Source organism: Bison bison, unplaced genomic scaffold, assembly GCF_000754665.1.
Source record: "Bison bison bison isolate TAMUID 2011002044 unplaced genomic scaffold, Bison_UMD1.0 scf7180017864325, whole genome shotgun sequence".
NCBI classification, from domain to species: Eukaryota; Metazoa; Chordata; class Mammalia; order Artiodactyla; family Bovidae; genus Bison; species Bison bison.
This window is the reverse complement of record NW_011494897.1, coordinates 4,521,725-4,543,471: the sequence shown is the minus strand read 5'-3', so window position 1 is coordinate 4,543,471 and position 21,747 is coordinate 4,521,725. Positions and strand designations below refer to the sequence as shown.

At 37.3% G+C, this 21,747-nt stretch overlaps 1 protein-coding gene across 6 annotated transcripts in view; it reads right to left on the bottom strand.

Annotated features, from left to right (window-relative positions):
- GPATCH2 (G patch domain containing 2) overlaps positions 1–21,747 on the bottom strand; it is a 199,086-nt gene that overhangs the window by 32,157 nt on the left and 145,182 nt on the right. The gene's annotated exons all lie outside the window — the stretch shown is intronic.

The following is a 21,747-nucleotide window of genomic DNA, read 5'->3' as shown; positions in this document are numbered from 1 at the left end:
GGCAATGGCACCCCACTCCAGTACTCTTGCCTGGAAAATCCCATGGACAGAGGAGTCTGGTGGGCTGCGGTCCATGGGGTCGTTGAGAGTCGGAAACGACTGAGCGACTTCACTTTTCACTTCCATGCATTGGAGAAGGAAATGGCAACCCACTCCAGTGTTCTTGCCTGGAGAATCCCAGGGACGGGGGAGCCTGGTGGGCTGATGTCTATGGGGTCGCACAGAGTCAGACACGACTGAAGCGACTTAGCAGCAGCAGCAGCAGCATACGATGTAATAAACCCACATAGCTATCTATAGTAGCAGGCCACCATTTTGGGGAAATTGCAGAAAATTTATTTCACCTGAGTTCAAATTTTTATATTGTCTCTTCAAGCAGAATCTATGATATTTGAGGCACCTTGGAATATTCTTTTATTCTTCACACCACAGTGAAAGTGAGAGTTGCTTAGTCGCGTCCGACTCTTTGTGACCCCATGGACTATGTAGTCCATGGAATTCTCCAGGCCAGAATACTGGAGTGGGTAGCTGTTCCCTTCTCCAGGGGATCTTCCCAATCCAGGGATCAAACCCAAGTCTCCCACATTGTAGGCGGATTCTTTACCAGCTGATCCACAAGGGAAGCCCAAGAATATTGGAGTGGGTAGCCTACTCCTTCTCCAGCAGATCTTCTCAATCCAGAAATAGAATCGGGGTCTCTTGCATTGCAGGTAGATTCTTTACCAACTGAGCTATCAGGGAAGCTATCGATACTGATTTGATTTACTTGATTCATAGCTGTAACTATACATTTCTGGAATCTGATTGCAATTGCACTGATATTTAGTATAGAGTCAACAATAAGTTTATTCTAATTCCCTTAAAAAATGATCAAGCTAGTATTGACACTCAGAGAGACTTACTCAAAACAAATGATTCTTTTAGATATCTCCATTAAATGCAATGAGCTATGTGTCTATTCTTGATAGCACCTTGCATCTGACATAAAGGAACCATCAGATCAGACTATAGATGCAGATAGAATCCCACATTCCCTTTCTGATCAGACACTATGAAATGCTTCCCAGGATGGTATTTGATAGTTGCCATTTTTAGTGATTAATACTATTATGAGTATTCATAATATTTTTAACTTTTAAAAGTGAAGTCCATGCACTTTTCATTTTCAGATCTACTTCATCCAATACCATATATAATATTTGAATTTGTTTATTGAACTGACTTTTTACCTATTGTCCTATTTGATGATTTCTGACTCTAAATGGAGCTTTTAGTTCAGTAGCATTGTGGAACATAAGTGCTGAGTTTCTTTCTTTTACTAGCTTCAGGGAATAATGGAGTGAAAAGGGCAGGACAGAGAATATATTTTATTATCTTAAAAATTATTTTGAACACATGTTGGGTTCTTAAGTCTTACAGAATTTATTATCTAAATTACCAGGAACATCCAAGCTTATTGACTGTTTCAGTTATATATGGGGTGCTATGCCAAATATTTTCACATACTTTATCTTTTTTAATCGTCACATAAACCTGATATACGTCTGAAGAACCTGAGATCCACAGAAACTGTTATTCATCAAAGATCAGGTAAATGAGAAGTAAAGTAAGTCCTCATATTTGAGCCAAGAAATGCTTGCCTCAAAAGAATCACTTTTCCCCCTATACCATAGTACCTCATTCAACTTAGTTTATTATACTCCATTTAATAAGCATCTACTGAAAATGTAATGCATGCCATGCCCTATGCCATAAAACAGGATTGAGAAATAAAAAAGATATGGCTTTCATTTGCTTTCATATGCATTTCATTCATAGGGGTTAAAGTCTACTGATCATGTGGGAAAATGATTTCCCCTCAATATGCAAAGAGAATTCCAAACCAGCATGTAAGGCATTCCAGGCCCCTTGCTGGGAGAAGACATCTGAAGAGGCACAGATGCCATGAGATGCACACATGAGATGCTGTATCTGGGGCTCTGTAAGCGATTCAACATGGCGGGAGCTGGGCCGTAGGAAGGAGAGGGGGGAGGGGCGTCTCCTTGTAGCATCGAGTGTTGATAAATCCAACCAATCTGTCCATTCACAATTATTTTTAAATTCTCTGGAGAAAAAGAATGGAGCTGCCTGTTTGACTGTATTAATCAGTTTATCAACTAAATTGATGATTAAATTCAGTGGGAAAATGATCATAATTTTTTGTAGATATAATTCTGGATTTCATTGCAGCTGTAGGCAGAAAGTTATTGCGCTAATGAAGAGATGGAATCAAATGTAGATCCCTTTCCAAGGCAGCTCCTGAAGTTGAGAGGTTTTGCTCGTTCTAGTAGAGTCTACAATTCCCTTGCATGACTGAGTTGGCAGATACAGGCTTAAGACTGAGTGCAGCTTAGTTTTGTGAAGGCTCCATGACTTTGCTTGTTGAGAGGGGACTTACAGTAATATCATAATTCTATATGCTGTAATGTACATTGGCTGAGCATGAATATAGAAAAGCAAAGGAAAATATGGTTGTCACTTTTAACCTCCAGGTTGAGGAGGTAATAAAAACTGAATTTTTAAATAATGGGTCAGAATGTCTCAAACTTCTGAAAGATGTACTACTTTGGAATATGCCAGACAACATTACCATTTGGGCTTCCCAGGTGGCTCAGTGGGTAAAGAATCCACCTGCAATGTAGGAGATGCAGGAGATGTAGGTTCCATCCCTGGGTCCAAAAGATCTCCTGGAGCGGGGCATGGCCACCCACCCCAATATTCTTGCCTGGAGAATCACATGGACAGAGGAACCTGGCAGGCTACAGTCCATAGGGTCACAAAGAGTCAGACATGACTGAAGTGACTGAACATGCACTGAACATTAGCATTTAATATAACTTACTTGAATTTAGGTTAAATTATTGCTTACGAACAGAATTCAGTTGAGAGTCTATGACCCAGGTGAAATGCCACCTCCATTTTATGCAGTCTTTTCTAATTGCCACTGCCAGAATAATCTCCCATTGCTCAGAGAAAACAATGTTTTCTGCCTTAAACTACAGCTATATATAAGTACATGAGCTAATTAATACTCTAGCCAGACTGTTTAGTCCTTGAAGGCAGTGGGGTCCACATCCGACTTATTAAGTAAAATCCCCTTGGTTCTTGCAAGCCTTATAATTCGGGCATTTATTAAACAGTTTGAATGAAATTTACCAAGGCATGCCAGAGTTTTTGGAGTGACTTGTTTTTATGATAATCAATACTCTAAAATAAAGAAATGTTTACTTATGGAAATAGAAAACTAGAAAACTTACTTGGTCCATACTTTGGGCTCTGGGATATAAATGTCTGCAAAACCAAGCTTGCACACATAAACCAGCTTTTATAATACATGCAGGCACCTTGGCGGTAAAGTGTTTTACCTTTCTACATAATTTTGCATTTCATTAAGTGTAACTTTGTGAAAAGAATGCTTTCAGTTACTCCTCTTCCATGATAGTTTCTGGCAGATGAATGAACATTCCGAATGTAAAATTTCTGCAGCTGTTGCTGCTACTCTTTAGTCGCTAAGTTGTGTTCGATTCTTTTGCTATCCCATGGACTGCAGCCTGCTAGGCCCCTCTGTCTGTGAGATTTTCCAGGCCACAATGCTGGAGTGGGTTGCCATTTCCTTCTCCAGGGGATCTTCCTCACCGAGGGATCAAACCCACATCTCCTGCATTGGCAGGAGATTTCTTTACCACTTAGCCACCTGACTTATTCGCAAATGTTTACTAGACTGTGAAATATACTGTAAGAGCTAGGTAAGCTACTAGGGACGCTTGTGATGACTATGGGAACACTAATGCTCAATAATCAGGAGGGAGAGTACTTCAGGATTCTCCCAGTTCAATTCAATTGAAATATTCGCAAACTTGGAATGCATTAGTCTATATCAAGGGTTAGTTTTGCATCAAGATCTCTGAACCAAACATCTTATGAAATTTTGGTAAATCAGGTTTATTGCCTCTGTATCTGGGAGGTCTCTTGCCTCTTAAGTGTCCATGAAGAAATAGTCAACAGAAATTAATGGCAAATCTAAATCCTTTCCTCTTCTGATTTACATAATCAATTTCTTTGGAAAACCATGGAAGCCCTGACAATTTTTTACTTTTCAGAAAACAAATGCCAAATGACCAAACAAAAGTCATATTAGCTGTGATCAGTCAAAATGTCACTTTTTCTCTAAATAATGTATAAGTAATCTAAATAATGCTAAAAAATTACTATTTCAGAAGACAGTGGTTTTTCTTAAAAACAAGATACTAGATTTGAGAAAATGGTCAAGTGAATTTTTATATGCCTTAGAAGACTTGGGGGGAAAAACAATAAAGACTGTTGTATAAATTATCTACTGTTTGACCTGGGAAAGTTATTTAACTCCTCTGTTTTCTCATATGCAAAATGGGGATAATAAGAGTCTCTATCTCAAAGGGTAACTATGGAAATTAAATGAGTTAAAATAAAATACAGTTCGCACTCAGTATCCACAAGTTTTGTACCTGTGGTTATTATATAAAAATATTAATGAAAAGGTAATTATTAGAAAAAATAAACCTTCCTAAAAATCAAACAGTATATTGGAGTGAGAGTAAGAGTGAGAGAAAAAAGGAAGTGGAAAAGTAGGGCAAGGAAGATAGGTCTGCTTATCTTAAAAATAGAAAAACAAAGCCAAAGGAAAGATAAACCATAAAAAAAAAAAAAAAACAATAGCCACCTGTATGAGGAGGTAGGAATAAGTGGTGAAAACTGAGTACAAGTCAGACTTCTTTGAAAGAAATTTCCTGATGAGACTTGATTGTGGAAGCTGTAACAATTTTTCTATTGTTATAAAACAAAAACAATTTTAAAAAACAGTCTCTACACCTAACTATGGATTAATATATCTATCCTTGGAAACTATTTCAAGTGACTTTAAAATACATGAATTTGTGTATTTCTAGTGAAATATAATACTAGGTACAAAAAGAATACAAAAAAGAAAAAACCTAAACTATTTTCGGTAATAATTTTATTAGTGGTCATGACAGTATGGTGATTCTGAGACTATTATGTATGTATGGTATGATCGATAAAATGAACAATTATTACGGTGTCACTAGAGGTAATACTTTTAATGTTGAAAAAGGACATTAAAATCAATGACAGAAAATTTTACAATGAAGTCTTGCATTTGAACTGGAACTACTAGTATAAGCCAACATGTTAAAAAATTTTAAGTCATTTCATTATAAATGTCTAGAAATAATGACACCCCTCATATGTAGACTGTGGTTTCTAAAACTGTTTCCCAGTAAATGAATCAGTAATTCTTAAAGAAATGGTTGATTCTTGGTCTAGGCTGGAAAAGGTCCAAGAAAGCCTAGAAAATATAAATATACCAGACAGCAAAGAAGAAAGCAAAATCTCCTGGCAAGGAGAGATTCAGGAACCCATTTAAATAACCTCCCACCGCCCAAAAATGGGCCAATTTAATATCAATTAGGACGATAACAAATGGAGTTAAACGTATTTAAACATGAAATCTGTTTAAATCAATGAGTTAAAGAAACAGAATAAAATTTCACCAGTCACCTCTGGAAAGTGTAAGAAATCAATTAATTTTGAAAACTGATAACTAAAGGGAAAGGAGCAAGTATTCATCTTGCTTTTCCTATGTGATCTGTACCTCAGTAATCAAGTATTGGAAGGGGCTAAGTTTGAAACAGAAGTAATCCAATTAATGAACCAAAGTGTGAGGACAGAATTAACATATCGTCATCCCATGACCCTTAGTGAATGAATTTGGGCGACGATCTTTATGACTAACAAATCACAGAGAGAGAGAGATGCATAGAGAGGGAAGTCTAGGCCACCATCCCTCGAACAGTTATGCAGAAACAAAACAAAACAGCAAAACTGAACCTGAATCAAATCGATTCTCTAGCTCGAAATACCCACAGCAGAAAACTCAAGGGACAGAGGAAGAGGTTAAATGACACCATGTGGATAAAATCAGCAACATTCCTCAGATGTGAGAAACTTTATAGGACAAACAAGCTGACTTCTTCAAACAAAAAATTTCAAGGAAAAAATGAAAGGGGAGGAGGGCTTATAAATCAATGGGAAGTTATATATATATATCAAACAATTTTAACAGATAGATCTCATCTGGATCCCAATTCAAACAATGTGTAAGACAAGAGATTATAAAATAAGTGGAGACATCTGCGTATCAGCTATAATTAAACACACATAAACATATATATATTCCTATATATTAAAGAATTATTGCTTTTTTAATAGATGTGATAATGGTACAATGGGATTTCTTTGAGACTGTTATGTTTTAGAGAAATATACTGACATATTTCAGTTGAAATAAGATAAAGACGAAATAAGGCTGGCCACATGTAATTACCTAAGCCAGTTGATATATTACCTAAGCCAGTTTATATTTTTCTCTGTATTTCTGCTTGTGATGACATTTTCCATAATAAAATATTGTCAAAAACTGCTTTTGCCATCTTGATATTGCAAGTGCAAAGGCATCTTTTCAACTCTTAAGACTGCAAGTATGAAGTCATCATAGGTTTTTCACATATTAGTGAGACTCTCCATGATTTTTAAGTGATCAAATCTGAAATTAAATAAAGTTATCCATGAAGTCCATGTTATCTAGTCTGTACACACCCAGGACTATAACTTGATACAAAAGGATTATAGAAATCCCTCTCTGAGGTTTATTGTCCTTAGAAAGGATAATGCATAGTTTTTATTCCATCTTTCTAATTAGTAATTTAAGCATATGTTCAGCATTTAACTCTAAATGTTTGCCTTTTCCCCAAGCTCGAAGACAGCTGTCCAAGATTTGAATGCCAGAAAACATTTAAATATCAACATCTGTTGAATTATGTTAATTTAGTGTAATATAATTGGGCATGAGTTGGAATTGATCAGAAGTATATGAAATAAACAAAAGGTAAATTCCCCCAAAATATCTTAGTATACAAACAAATCACTCTGGAGTGATGGAAAAATATTTCTAAAGAGTAAGGGCAAGGATAATACCACGGATTATGAAGAAACTGAGTCTTTTAAAAACATAGTTCTAACTCTGTGGGACATTATTTTATGATACTTGAATTTATTTTTAAATTGGCTTAGAAGTGAAAGGTCGTTACTATTAGCTAAAAAGTGATAGTTAATAGTTTAATATATGAACCTGTTCATAAATTATTAGATGAAACATTAAAACATTCTAATTACTTATATTTGCATTAAATTTTTTAGATTGCAGATGATTCCTGTTATATAATGAAGAGTTACATACCTCAGAAATAAGAGTGGATATAATTTCTCTTCTATAGACATAAAATAGTATTTTACATTGAAAGTGTTTTCTATGTGGCAGATGGATTTACTAGGTTTATTCTGGAGATTGGAAGGTACAAATTATCAAGTAGATGCTTTGCTTACTGTACTGCTGGTTTAAAACATTAATTTTTATATCAATTCTTTTACGAATCAGTTCCCTAACTGATCCTTTTGTATCAAGACTGTGCCTGTTGTCCTGGGAAGTATTCCGGCACATATATGCACTGTATGAACAGATCCTCGAATGTCCCTGTAATGCAATTCTAATTCAGGCCGCAGGAGTGCTACAAGCTGTTGCGACGTGGCCCCGCGGGTGTGCAGGCACCACTTCCTGGGGAACCATCTCTAGGAGGTAAAGGTGAGCTCGGTGTCCATGCCCGTTTAATCACAGGACCAATTTGGAGAGTGCCAACTGCGAAACAGACACCGGTCTTTAAGGAAGTGGACTTCAGACGACAAATTTATTTCAGCTACAGGTCACTGCAACAGCTTTCATATGCTAACTATTCTTCATTATTAGTGACCATGGCCAAATTCAACTGCTGTTCCAGAGGTGAGAGGCTGTGCATACTTTTAGTCGTTTGAAAATATCGAGCTCATCTATCAGATTCCAAGAAAACAGGGAAGTAAAAATGAATGTTTCCCCAGAGTACTTGATTGCTTTTTTATTTACCATGCCCTGAACGTATTACATATTCCAAATGGCAAACCCCTTTTTCTTTTCTGTGTGGGTTATTCACATTAAATTTAAAAGCAATTGCTCAAAATTCTAATTGCTGATAATTTTCTTTAGGTGTAATCACAATTTAAAACAACTCTCTATAATCATTAGTTTAAAATTTTGGCAAGGTAGCTTAGAACTTTAGGATGCCAAAAGGACACGAGGCAGGACCGACTTTCTGAGAATATTGCCTTTTTAAAATAAATAATTTGGTCATATAAAGAAAAACAGATTAATTAAATTCTTTAGAAAGCATTTATGCTGCATATGTGGGATGTTTCCAATTATTCCACTTTAAATACTTCCTCTACCTAGAACCTATTGAATTAAAAAAAAAATTAGAACACATTTGCTATTAAATGTATTTCAATTAAATAAATATGGAATGCATAGATTCAAATTAAAGTGACTATGTGAATACTTGCTAATTGTTCATTCACACATACTGATGAATGAATTAAAATAATCTGAAAGATAGTTTTCTTTCTTTCTTTTTTTTTTTTTTTGAAAGATAGTTTTCTATCTGGAAGATTGAGTAAACTGTTTTAGAACAATAAAATCTAATGCCAATTTTAGGTTTGGAAAGAAAAAAAATAATAAAGGATTATAATTTTTTAAAATTACCATTTAAAAGCAGTTTCAAGCCATTATTTTGGAATGTAAATATTAAGTACACAAAATGTTGACTGATATAACTTGCTTTAAAACATGGTGTTGAATTAGTAGTTTTATATGACAAAAGAGAATTTGTTTTAAATTAAATCTCTCCTACCATAGGATAGGTAATTCTCATTTTAAATAATTAAAATAAAGCATCACTTAGTTGCTGATACACTTAATTTTGTTCATACATTTCTGTGAAAAGCAACACTAACCAAATATAGTCTATGTCATTAACCAGTACTCTAATGAACAGTTATCCCAATTTATTAACAGCTGCTCAAGAATGTAGTAATTAATAGTTTCATTTATTTTTGGCAAACCTGCAAAATGACAAATAGTTTTATATCTGTTGCAAATTAGGTCTCCTTCCCAAATAACAGATGACACTATGGGGAAGGCTGAGCAAACTGAATCCTTGAACATCTTTGGATCTTTAGAAGATCAAATAAAAAACAGCTGCAATTTTATTTGTTGCATTTCCAACAAAACACAGTGACTTGTATCATGATGTGAAAACAAATATGCTCTGTATTAATGTAAATAAGAATGTTTTTTCTAATTTGATGGAAGAAGGTTGACATGAATGTGTGTGTGTGTGTGTCTGTGGCTGTGATGGGATTTTTGATCCTCTGATTAAATCTATTGCCATTTTTCATTTTAGAAGACTCTTTTTACTACTAATTGGGTAAGAAGGTGACAGCAAAAAAAAAAAGTTCACTACCCCTCCTCATTACTAATCGATATCACAAAAAATTAAGAGCACACAGCATCCAGGGAATTTCATGTCCTTTACCACTAGTTCGGTACAGTTCAGTCGCTCAGTTGTGTCCTACTCTGCGATCCCGTGGACTGCAGCACGCCAGGCTTCCCTGCCCATCACCAACTCCCAAAGCTTGCTCAAACTCATGTCAATCGAATTGGTGATACCATCCAACCAACCAACTCCTGTTGTCCCCTTCTCCTCCTGCCTTCAATCTTTCTTAGCATCAGGGTCTTTTCCAATGAGTCAGTTCTTCACATCAGGTGGCCAAAGTTCAGAGATTCAGCTTCAGCATCAGTCCTTCCAATGAATATTCAGGACTGATTTCCTTTAGGATTGAATGGTTTGATCTCCTTGCTGTCCAACGGACTCTCAAGAGTCTTCTCCAACACTATAGTTTTAAAGCATCAATTCTTTGGCACTCAGCTTTCTTTATAGTCTAACTCTCATATCCATACATGACTGCTGGAAAAACCATAGCTTTGACTAGATGGACCTTTGTTGGCAAAGTACTGTCTCTGCTTTTTAATATGCTGTCTAGGTTTGTCAAAGCTTTTCTTCTAAGGAGCAAGTGTCTTTTAATTTCATGGCTGCAGTCACCATCTGCAGTGATTTCTGAACCCCAAAACATAAAGTCTCTCACTATTTCCGTTGTTTCTCCATCTATTTGCCATGAAGTGATGGGACTGGATGCCATGATCTTAGTTTTTTGAATGTTGAGTTTTAAGCCAACTTTTCCACTCTACTCTTTCATCAAGAGGCTCTTTAGTTCTTTGCTTTCTGCCATAAGGGTGGTATCTCTGGAAATCTGAGGTTACTGATATTTCTCCTGGCAATTTTGATTCCAGCTTGTGCTTCATCCAGCCTGGCATTTCACATGATGTACTCTGCATATAAGTTAAATAAGCAAGGTGACAATATACAACCTTGACATATTCCTTTCCCAATTTGGAACCAGTCTGTTGTTCCATGTTCAGTTCTAACTGTTGCTTCTTGATCTGCACACAGATTTCTCAGGAGGCAGGTCAGGTGGTCTGGTATTCCCATCTCTTGAAGAATTCTCCAGTTTGCTGTTATCTACACAGTCAAAGGCTTTGGCACAGTCAATGAAGCCGAAGTAGATGTTTTTCTGGAACTCCCTTGCTTTTTCTAGGATCCAATGGATGTAGGCAATTTGATCTCTCATTCCTCTGCCTTTTCTAAATACAGCTTGAACACCTGGAAGTTTACAGTTCACATACTATTGAAGCCTGGCTTGGAGAATTTTGAGCATTACTTTGTTAGCATGTGAGATGAATGCAATTGTGCAGTAGTTTGAACATTCTTTGGCACTGCCTTTCTTTGGGATTGGAATGACTTTTCCAGTCCTGTGGCCACTGCTGAGTTTTCCAAATTTGCTGGCATATTGAGTGCAGCACTTTCACAGCATCATCTTTCAGGATTTGAAATAGCTCAACTGGAATTCCACCACCTCCACTAGCTTTGTTCATAGTGGTGGTTCTTAAGGCCCACTTGACTTTGCATTCCAGGATGTCTGGCTTTAAGTGAGTGATCACACCATTGTGTTTATCTGGGTCATTAAGATCTTTTTGTACAGTTCTTCTGTGTATTCTTGCCACCTCTTCTTAATATCTTCAGCTTCTGTCAGGTCCATACCATTTTTGTCATTTATTGTGCCCATCTTTGCCATTTATTGTGCCCATCTTCGCATGAAATATTCCACTGGTATCTCTAATTTTCTTGAAGAGATCCCTAGTTTTTCCCATTCTATTGTTTTCCTCTGTTTCTTTGCACTGATTTAACACTAAGCAGATGACAAATATAATACTACTAAGAACTAAGTAAAAGTGAATTAACAAACAGAAGTTTCTAAAAGATATTTAAAAATATAAGTCCAATTTAATAATATCAGCAATAAAAATATTTTTACTTGATTTCAAATTATGTATCAGACCACTAGATAAGTTAGCTTTTGTCCATCACAACAATAAATGTAAATGGCAAAAATCATGTAAGTAGGGGAGCAGGACAAATTTTTGAAAAAGGTTACCAGATCTAAAACCTTGACCTGACCTACTATCAGTCTTTGTGAATGGCTTCTTAGAATGATGGGCTTCCCTGGTGGCTCAGCTGGTAAAGAATCTGCCTGTAATATGGGAAACCTGGGTTCAATCCCTAGGTTGGGAATATCCCCTGGAGAAGGGAAAGGCTACCCACTCCAGTATTCCAGCCTGGAGAATTGCACGGACCGTATAGTCCATGTGGTCACAAAGAATCAGACATGACTGAGCAACCTTCACTTTCTTAGAAAGATAACGACTAATCACTAACATAAAAATGGGTTAATGGGTTTAAAAAAGCACGATCTTTTCATGAATGGCACTTTAGTTAGTGTCAGGCATTGCGCTATGTATCTTTTACTGACTTTCAATTGGGAAGTCTATATTGAACTTTCTCATACTAATCAAAGGTTATGAGAATGAGAAACAATGTGGAATTATTTAATTGTAAATTCAAATGAGGTAGAAAGAGAGAAAAAGATCTAATTTTGAGAAGCATAAATTTGAATACTGAAATTTAAAAAAAAGGGGGGGTTGAATATCAAGTCTGGAATTTAAGAGAAAGATACAGGTGAAAGAATAACTTTAGATGCTACTAGCACTTTTCACTTTCATGCATTGGAGAAGGCAATGGCGACCCACTCCAGTGTTCTTGCCTGGAGAATCTCAGGGACAGAGGAGCCTGGTGGGCTGCCGTCTATGGGGTCGCACAGAGTTGGACATGACTGAAGCGACTTAGCAGCAGCAGCAGGAGTTTTATAAAACACTTAGGTGTGTGCATGCTCAATCGCTAAGTTGTGTACAACTCTTTGTGACCCCATGAATTTTAGCCTGCCAGGCTCCTCTGGCCATGGGCTGTCCCAGGCAAGAAAACTGGAGTGGGTTGCCATTTTCTTCTCCAGAGGATCTTCTTGACCCAGGAATCGAATCTGTGTCTCCGGCTGCTTCTTTATCACTGAGCTACCTACGAAGCCCATAAAATACTTAGGCGCATTGTTTAAATGTTTAGCTGAGTGTGTGTGTGTTTATGTGTGTGTGTGTGTTCCACTTTGGCTAATAAGCAGCTGCATGCAATGATAACTCAAAAACCATGGCTGTTATTTATTAAATATTGACAGTGATAGTTAATACATGATGGTTTTTAAAAGCAACAGTTGTATATGCTTTCATGCACTTATATGCTGAAAGTGCTCTCTATTTCTCTGAGTTTGTTTTCAAAGGCTTGCTGCTGCTGCTGCTAAGTCGCTTCAGTCGTGTCCGACTCTGTGCGACCCCATAGACAGCAGCCCACCAGGCTCCCCCGTCTCTGGGGTTCTCCAAGCAAGAACACTGGAGTGGGTTGCCATTTCCTTCTCCAATGCATGAAAGGGAAAAGTCAAAGTGAAGTCACTCAGTCGTGCCCGACTCTTTGTGATCCCATGGACTACAGCCTACCAGGCTCCTCCGCCCATGGGACTTTTCAGGCAAGAGAACTGGAGTGGGTTGCCATTGCCTTCTCTGTTCAAAGGCTTAAAGTTATGAAAAAACAACAGAAAGGCATGAAGAAACTCTAGACATGTATTCAATACTGTTGTTGTTTAGTCACCAAGTCATGTCTGACTCTTTTGCAACCCCATGGATTGTAGCCTGCCAGGCTCCTCTGTCCTAGGCAAGAACACTAGAGTGCATTGCTATTGCTTTCTCCAGGGCATCTTCCTGACCCAGGGATTGAGCCGGCGTCTCCTGCATTGGCAGGTGGATTCTTTACCACTGAGCCACCAGGGAAGCCCCACATTCAATAGGAGAGATAATACACAGTAAGACTAATATGAAATGTCACAGTAAGAAAATGAACAGAGAACACTGAAGAAATGGAAGGATGATTGGAAAATAAAACCCCACAGATTAATCAAACAGAAACATTAGATGGGAATAACCAATGAAATCTAAACAAAAGAGGAATGTAAGACAGGAAAGATGTAACTTTAAGCACTGCAATGCAAAATATGGGGAGAACACATTTACTGAATACATGAGGATACTGTCATGATGAAAAAAGTTCACACCACTCAATATCTGACACACCTATACTATAATAAGGGCTCCCCACAGAGAATAAAAATGAAGCAACAAACGAAAAGACGTCTAAGATCAATACCACTGGAATCAACTAGATCAAATTATACCTCTGTCAATAATCATTGTTTAAATTATGTAGCTCCTTTGTGGCTCAGTCGGTAAAGAATCTACCTGCAGTATGGGAGACCTGGGCTTGATCCCTGGGTCAGGAAGACCCCCTGAAAAAGGGAATGGCTACCCACTCCAGTTTTCTTGCCTGGAGAATCCCATGGACAGAAGAGCCTGGCATGCTACAGTCCAGGGAGTCACAAAGAGTCACAAAGGTTTTAAATTATATAAACCTATCTTTTTCCCTTTTTACATTTTAACCTTTTTTTAATCTTTGTGAATCAGTCAAAACTTTGAATATAGGACCTATGAAGTATCACATCATAAAAGAATGGCAATGTTAATTATGTTTACAATAAGTATAAGAACAAATAAAATGCATTAACATTTCATGAGTAACTCTCTGGATATGATGGAATGGCATGTGATGACAGGCACTGTTGCTGGTGAATGAAGCTGGTGAGTGGACGTTTGCAAATGAGAAACAAGTAGGAAATTCAAAGGAGCATTGCCCTCTGGGGAGGCAGAGGTACAGGAAACCTTGGAAAACAAAGTCCATCACTGATGAGAACTTCCTGAGATAATGGACTGAAACTAAGTGGGTTAGATGTTTAAAGGAGACTTTCACGTTGTTCCCTCCTTGGTACTGTCGGACATAAAACAGTCTAAGCAGCTGGAAAAGAGACAATTCCCCAGCACCCATAATTGATTTAAAGAGCCGAGATGAACATTAAAGTGGATCTGGCAACAAAAGGAGAAATGCCATAAACTGCAAACCTAGAAAACTGCCAAACTGCATTATAGTTAGTGGCATTGGTGTGGCATTGGTAAATATGTCGGCAAAACCCTTCTATGGAGCTCTTGACCATTCCCCTGGGAGCTGAGGGTGAGATGGCTTATATTCCAGAGGTTAAAGCCACACCACACAGCCCTTTGTACACTCAGAGCTTCAGTGAGGAATGCCCACCTCAAGCGCATCCTGTAGTCCTGCATGTCAAAATCTCAGCTTTGAGTCATTAACAGCAGACCTCTTGCGCTTTTATCTTTTCTTATGTGCCTGGTATGTTTCGGAAGTAAATGGTCCTAAGATTTATTGATTCAATGCATTACAGTTCTCTTCTCTAACCTTTATATGTTTCCATAAGTTGAAAAAGAGGAGTGCAGTCACTCAACCAAAAGGGGTAAGAAAAGTCAAGACCATATTAAAAATACCAAGGAAAAAAATGGCATCAAGGGAGGAACAGAAAAATTCACACAGATAAAGAAGACAAAAAATTTTCATCTTGCAATTAATAAATGTGTAAAAAAATTTTAACTTGAGTCTTTGCTTGTGTTTGTTTCAGCTTTACAGGTTGCCTCATGCCTAATACCACTGATAACCTCAGAAAGACAAGTTCTATCAAACAAGACTGAGAGCACGTGGAGAAGGCATGTTCAAAGAAGCGAGGTGAGCTCTTGGAAATGCGATTAGAGAACTTTTTTAAATCCATAAAAGATTTGAGATATACCATTAATAAAACTGCCCAGCAATCTTTGAAGGCAAAAGTATAAAAAAGTTTAAAAAAAAAATGGAGGGTCATTTAAGGGTGCTCCAACAGCCAAATAAAAGGAGAAGAGAGAAAATGGCAACCACTGGAAGCTGAAGGCACTGGAGCAACGTCTTCACAACTCGGAGGCAAAAAGGTTTCCAAAGCAGAATTCAACTCCTGATGAAATGAATTAACGCGAGACTAGAATAAAGATGACATTTTCAGAGATGCAGAGTCTCACAAATATAACCACACCTGTTCTCTTTTTCAGAAAGCTCAGGGAAAAAAAATGGCATGGGATTCAGGGAAAAGGAAATTCCAGATAGGAGAGAGATGAGGAAATCCCTAGGGGTGATAAGTCAAGAGGGATCCTAGGACATCAGATGTACAGAGGTCCAGACAGTGAGCAGTTCACAATGAATCTGACAATGGACAGCTCCAAAAAAAGGGTGCCATCAAGAAAGAGATTTGAGGGGAGTTACACTCCTGTGTAGAGGTGGTTGATAAACTGCGGTTGGCACAAACTTAGAAAACAAAGCCAATGAAAAACAAGATAATTATGTCCACAACAGGAAAGTTATACATCTATAAATAATATCTACATATATAATCATACTAATGCAAACAATGAATATTAACTTGGTCTGGATATTATGATATAATCATTAAGGAAAAAGAAGGAAAGAAATGCAAATACGGTGTGTATGTGTGTGTGTAGGGCAGAACAGGAAGTCAATAGGTAATTCTAAACTAAAACCTTCAAAAAACAGTAATATAAGCATGTAATTAATTTAGGTCAATACTGGAAGAGCTAACAGTTAAAAGTAGGTTCTTTTGGAGTAAGAAGTTAGAGAATGTGGAAAAACAGAACTGGGGCCTACTGTACTCTGTTACGTCTTACGGAATGACTTAATGTTCTAAATTATGCATAAGAAAAATAGGATAAAATAAAATTGAACAAGTGCTTAGGAAGCACACAGATGGAAACAGACTTATAATACCAGTTAACATTAAGAACTCATATTTTAAATGTTTTATGGGCATACATTCATAGATTCCTTATAACAGTGTTATTGCTGCTGCTGCTGCTAACTCACTTTAGTCATGTCCGACTCTGTGCGACCCCATAGACGGCGGCCCACTAGGCTCCCCCGTCCCTGGGATTCTCCAGGCAAGAACACTAGAGTGGGTTGCCGTTTCCTTCTCCAATGCATGAAAGTGAAAAGTGAAAGTGAAGTCGCTCAGTCGTGTCCGACCCTCAGCGACCCCATAGACTGCAGCCTACCAGGCTCCTCCGTCCATGGGATTTTCCAGGCAAGAGTACTGGAGTGGGGTGCCATTGCCTTCTCCAACAGTGTTATTAGGTAAACACAACTAATTAGTTTATTTCACAGATAAATAAACTGAGGGACACAGAGGTTGAGTATTATCTCAGGGTCACCCAGCTGGTGAGTGGTGAAGTCAGGATCAGAAGTCAGAATTGCAGAGGCTCCACAGAGACCCCAAGACAAGGATTCAGTCTATTTCCATAGAATCAATTTCAAATTCATTCAGCAGGTATTTTATGCAGCAATATTTATTGTCGACGTGATGGGCATTGTTTCTGATACTGGGGGTACACCAGTGAGTAAACCAAAGATTCTGCCCTCATGAAGCTTTAAGGTAACAGAGACAATGAGGGGTAGTAGAGGCGAGAAGGACGGCAGGAAGCAGAGCTGGTAGAGACTGAACACAGACTTAAAGGAAGTGGGGAGCAAGCCACACGAAGGGTGTTCCAGGCGGGGGGAAGAGAAGTGCAAGGGCCCTGAGACGCAAGTGGGGTTGGCATGTTGGAGAACAGGAAAGAAGCTGCTGCACCTGGAGCAGGCAAGTAACGTGGTTCAAGTGGGAGGAGATGAGGTGAAGGAGGAAAGAAAGGAGGGCAGGCGCAGATCACATATGCCCTTACTGGCCAAGGCCAAGGCTTTGGCTTTTACTTGGAATGGAACAGAAAGCCGTTAAGATTTTACGAAGTATGCTGCCACTGCTGAGTTGCTTCAGTCGTGTACAACTCTGTGCGACCCCACAGACGGCAGCCCATCAGGCTCCGCTGTCCGCAGGATTCTCTAAGCAAGAATACTGGAGTGGGGTGCCATTTCCTTCTCCATTTACTAAGTATATATATCTGTTATATCTCTATGAGGTGTAGTTGGCATAAGCAAGACACACCGATTTTTTTTGGTCATGCTGTGAGGCCTGCAGAATCTTAGTTCCCTGGCCAGGGACTGAAGCTGTGACCCCTGCAGTGAAAGCTTGGAGTCCTAGCCTCTGGACGACTAGGGAAGTCCTGCACTACTTTTAAAGTGTGTAATTTCCTAAGTTTTGACATATGTATATACAAGAGAAACCTTCACCATAATCAAGATAATGCAGATACCCATCACTCCAACAGTTTCTTAATACCCCTTTGTAATCCATTCCTCCAGTACCTCCCTGGCCCTCACCTCATGCCTGTGCAACGACTGATCCACTTTTAGTCTCCATAAATTAGCTTGCTCTATGGTATGAGGTATAGACTAGAGTTCATCATTTTTTTCTTTTGCAAATGGATACTCAGTTTTTCCAGTAACATTTGTGGAAAATAGTTTTTTTCCCCCCACTAAAGTAACTTCGTACTTTGTCAAGAACCAACCAATCATATATTACTGTATGTAATATACGTGGGTATATTTCTTTGATCTATTTTTCTATCTTTGCACCAATACCACATTTTCTTGATTCCTACAGCTTTGTAATTAAGTCCTGACATCAGGTAGTGTTATTTGGCTATTTAAAAAGTTTGGCTATTTAAGTCCTTTGCATTTTCATATAAATTTTAGCAGTTGCTTCTCAATTTCTACAAAATAGCCTCATGGTATTTTTGTTTGGGCTATACTGAATCTGTAGATAAATTTTTGGAGAACTGACATCTTAAGAATATTGAGTCTTTTGACTCATGAACAAGGTATATCTCTCCAGTTACAAAGACCTTTTAAAATTTCTCTCAGCAACATTTTCATACACCAAAAAATATGGTAAAATGCTTAGGGATAAATCTGATAAAATATGTGTAACACCTATACAACGAAAACTCAAAAATACTGCTGAGGAAAACTGAAATAGACTTAAATATTTGGTTCTTAACTATGTGTTGTATTTCTTGTTTTATATTGTTATTTTCTTCCTATACCTCCTTTAGTTAATATTGATAACACTAATCAAAAATTTTTTGACTTGTCCTAACATTTCCGATTTCTCTTGGAGTCTGTAGTCCAATATATTGTTGTTGTTGTTATTTCTGAAAGGTTGTTTTCTCCTCAAAGGTCTTATTAACTGATTCTATGAGGCAATGCTATAGGCAAAGGGCAGTCTTCTGTGTCAGTCCAAAGCAGTTCAGGAATTGGAGGTGAGTGAACCTGACTTACGAGTACAGAGGTCCAAGCACCAGAAAACCATAATCACCACAGTCTTCCCCACAAAGTAATTCCTCTGTCAGAAAAACATTCCCCTTCCTCATTCTCAGAGAAAATGAGAACTGTAATCCTCTAGCCCTGCGGTTTACAGGGGGCTGAGTGAAGACACGATAATTTGTCATCTGGTCCCATCAAGCTTTCCCAGCTCCTCACAAAAACAGCACTGTGAGCTGCCCTGACTTTGTCCCTGAAAACACCTGGACCAGAGACCTGAGTCTTTCTGTAAGGGGCGGATGTCATATGTCCCTTGGCCATGGCCCATGATATGAAAGAATTCCAAAGGTTCTGCTCACATCTTCTTCTTCCCTCACTCAGGCTGAACTGCCTCTTGCCTCAGGTCAGAGCACACAAGCACATTTTGTGTATCCTCATCTCACGAACACAAGTTCAAAATAGCATCCCCCTCCTGGCTTCCCGGTGGCTCTAGCAGCAAAGAACCTGCCTGCCTGTGCAGCAGACATAAGAGATGCGGGTTTGATCCCTGGTCGGAAAGATCCCCTGAGGAGGAAATGGCAACCCACTCCAATATTCTTGCCTGGAGAATCCCATGGACAGAGGAGCCTGGGCGGGGTACAGTCCATGGGGTCGCAAAGAGACATGACTGAAGCGATTTAGCACGCATCCATGGTTACTTTAATACTGGAAACGTCTTGTAGATTTCTGCTTATTTTCTCTTTCTAAATACCTGCTGGGTTGATCTTAGAAGACAGAAGCAGGTATCTTATAGTTTAGAATCAGTAATCTTATAATTGAGAATCTTGAACTTGCAACAGGACTGGGACCAAACTTCTAATATAAAACTTTCAAGTAGTCAAGTTTCCTCTAACTACCATCTTAACGCACCCACAAGTTAAGGTATTATCATTATGATTTTTTTGAAATGAGTTATTTTAAACTGTATTTTTAATTTCAAACTTTAAAAAATTATTTTTCTAAATGATTTACCTTAATCATATTCAAGTTAAAGAATATGTTCTTTATGATACATATTCATTAAAATTTGTTGATAGTACCTTTGGCCTGTTAAGTGGTAAATTTTTGAAAATATCACATGTGTCTTTGAGAAGAATGTATGTGGGTGAAAGAGCTTATATAATAACATTAAGTTTGTTAATCATTTGTTATGCAAATTTTCTGATGGCTTAAGCTATCAGTAATATGAATGTTCTGTTGAAGTGGGAGCGCCAAGATGGTGGGTTAGTGAGTTTCTCCATTCATTGATATTAATATTTACTTTATATATTTTAATGTACAAAAGAATAAAATCATTATTTTATTAATGGTTTTATTAATAAAATAAATGTTAATATTATAATACAAATTAATACAATTAATATATTAATATATATTCATTATATATTAATATAATATAATGTATATTAATAAAATATCAATTTTGGTAAGTTGAACCTTTTATCATTAAATAATGACTTTCTTAAGCTTGTTAAGGCTTTTGTTCTCAAGTCGGTTTGTTTGGTATGAGAGCTCTCTTTTACAGTATATCTGACACATGCTCTTCCATCTTTTAGTTTTCCAACTTTCTTTTGGCATTATTTCAGGTATGTCTCTTGTAAAGAACATATAGTTGCACTTTAAAAGAAAAACCAAATCTGCTTAGCTTTGTTTTTAACAGACAAATTTAATCCATAAATATTTATTATAGTTACTAATACATGGATTTGACTCAGTTTTCAATTTTTTTTTTCCCCTCTGGGTCCCATTTTCTCTATGCTTCTTTTTCCTTCTTGACTTTTTAAATGGATTTTTTAAGGGGAGTAATATTTTATTCCATTCAACCCCACCTCTGCCAACCGGCTTGGAATTTACATACTCTATTTTTTTTGATTTGGTGGTTATTTATGATATTTTGCCATGAATACTTAATATAATCTTATCAAGTCATCTCTTAACTGACCAATGAAGTAAACATTCCCAAACAATTCAAGGACTTTAAGTTAGACTTTATCATCATCAGCATTATTTTCCATTATCTTAGATTGTTTTTTGAAAAGCTTTACAAATTACACATTATAATTATCAATTTATATAAACAATAGTTGTTTAAATTTACTGAAATCTTTAACCATTTATTGGCTTAGTATTCATTTTTTCATCTTGGACTTTCTGGGGAGATCATTCCCTTGAAATACATCTTTTAAAAAGTCTTCTAGCAAGTGTCGGGAGGAAACTTGCTTAGTTTTTGAAAATCTTGAACTGTTTTTACTTCATCTTCGTATGTGAAAGATGTTTTTTTCTAGGTACACAGTTCTATGCTGACAATGTATTTTCACCCAGTACTCTGCAGACTTGTCCACTGTCTCTGGTATCATTGTTGATACCCAGAAATCTGATGAGGTACATTCCTTTGTAGTAATTCATCTCTTATCTCTGGATTCTTTTAAGATCTCTGTTTTAGGAGTACTACAGCATGCTACTAGGTGTGGGTTTCCTTTTGTTTATTCTAATTGGTATTCATTGTGCTTTCTGTATAGATTTATAACTTTTAGCTGTTTTGGGAATTCTTAGCCAACATCTCTTCAACATCATGTTTTTTTTCAGCCTTTCTATACTCGCCATCAAAACCTCTGATCAAATATATCTTAGACCTTTTCTGTGTCTCTTAACCATTCTTTCATTTTTCCATCACCTTATTCAATATTTTTATGCTACATTCTAGCCTACTTCTTCAGCTCTATCTCCATTTCACAATCATACTTCTCATTTCTAATAATTATATGCTTTTGATTCAATTCTGCTTGAACAATTCTAACAGTGATCTGTTGCTTGCTTATTTTATTTCTATAAACATGTCATCCATAGTTATTTATAATCTGTCTAAAATTTCTTTAATCCATACTTTATAATTTTAGGATCTGACCTTCTTAGGGGTAACTATATTAGTTTTATGTTGACTATCACTGACCTGACAGTCAACTTATTATGTGTGATAGTTTTTGACCGTCTAAATAGGATTTATGTT